Source organism: Gopherus flavomarginatus (genome assembly GCF_025201925.1).
Source record: "Gopherus flavomarginatus isolate rGopFla2 chromosome 13 unlocalized genomic scaffold, rGopFla2.mat.asm SUPER_13_unloc_1, whole genome shotgun sequence".
Lineage (NCBI taxonomy): Eukaryota > Metazoa > Chordata > Testudines > Testudinidae > Gopherus > Gopherus flavomarginatus.
The window spans coordinates 4,896,520-4,897,991 of NW_026114609.1; the positions used below are offsets into that span (position 1 = coordinate 4,896,520).

The following is a 1,472-nucleotide window of genomic DNA, read 5'->3' on the forward strand; positions in this document are numbered from 1 at the left end:
TGTCCCCTGATTGCCCCCTCCCGGGACCCCTGCCCCTAACTGCCCCTTGGAACCTCAGCCCCTTTCTAAGCCTCCCTTCTCCTTGTCCCCAACTGCCCCCTCCTGAGACCCCATCAACTTCCCCCCAGGACCCCACCCCCTGCCTGTCCCCTAACAAACCCCTGTGACTCACATGACTATCCAACCGCTGCCTGTCCCCTGACTGCCCCCCCATCTCTGACCCATCCAACCCCCGCTGCTCCCTGTCACCATGGACACACACTAATGCACAGCCGTGAGTGTGCTGGGGGAGCTGGTCTGAGCAATTTGAAGTGACAATTCTGTGAGAACAGAAATATTGTGTAGTGAAGCAGCTGTATATCAAGTAGTTGTGGGTGAGTGGTTAAGGCGATGGACTAGAAATCCATTGGGGGGTTTCCCCATGCAGGTTCCAATCCTGTCAACTACGGAAGCATTAGTGTGTTGTTGTTGTCTTAGTGCCTGAGCATCCATGGAGCCAAATTTGGTGTCACTCTGAGGCTGTCTACACTTAAAATACTGCTGTAGCACAGAGGAGTAGACAATTGCTACAGTGAGGGGAGAGGTTTTTCATCCCTGTAGTAGCTGCATTGACAAAACAATCTTTCCTTTCATTTAGCACTATCTAACCATGGCTTAGGTCAGCTTAATTATACTGGTCCTGGGGTTTTTCACACCCTGAAAGACGTACTTGTTAGAGGGTATCATAACCTTAGTCCCAGATTTGGACCTTAGCGTCCAAAATATGGGGGTTAGCATGAAAACCTCCAAGCTTAGTTACCAGCTTGGACCTGGTACCTGCTGCCACCACCCAAAAAATTAGAGTGTTTTGGGGCACTCTGGTCCCCCTGAAAAACCTTCCCTGGGGACCCCAAGACCCAAATCCCTTGAGTCTCACAATAAAGGGAAATAATCCTTTTTCCCTTCCCCCCTCCAGGTGCTCCTGGAGAGATACACCGACACAAGCTCTGTGAAACTACACAGAGTGACTTTCCCTCTCTGTTCCCAATCCTGGAAACAAAAAGTACTTTCCTATTTCCCCAGAGGGAATGCAAGATCAGGCTAGCAAATCCAACACACACAGATCTCCCCCCCTGATTTCTTCCTCCCACCAATTCCCTGGTGAGTACAGACTCAATTTCCCTGAAGTAAAGAAAAACTCCAACAGGTCTTAAAAGAAAGCTTTATATAAAAAGAAAGAAAAATACATACAAATATTCTCTCTGTATTAAGATGATACAACACAGGGTCAATTGCTTAAAAGAATATTGAATAAACAGCCTTATTCAAAAAGAATACAAATCAAAGCCCTCCAGCACTTATATTCATGCAAATACCAAAGAAAAGAAACCATAGAACTTACTATCTGATCTCTTTGTCCTTACACTTAGAAACAGAAAATTAGAAAGTAGAACTACTTCTCCAAAGCTCAGAGAAAGCAGGCAGACGACAAA

At 46.4% G+C, this 1,472-nt stretch overlaps 1 non-coding gene across 1 annotated transcript; it reads left to right on the forward strand.

The window, feature by feature from the left end:
• The first annotated feature begins 364 nt into the window (after window positions 1-364).
• Window positions 365-448, forward strand: TRNAS-AGA (transfer RNA serine (anticodon AGA)). The gene has a single exon. It is a non-coding gene; the product is annotated as a tRNA-Ser (tRNA).
• Window positions 449-1,472: the final 1,024 nt, after the last annotated feature.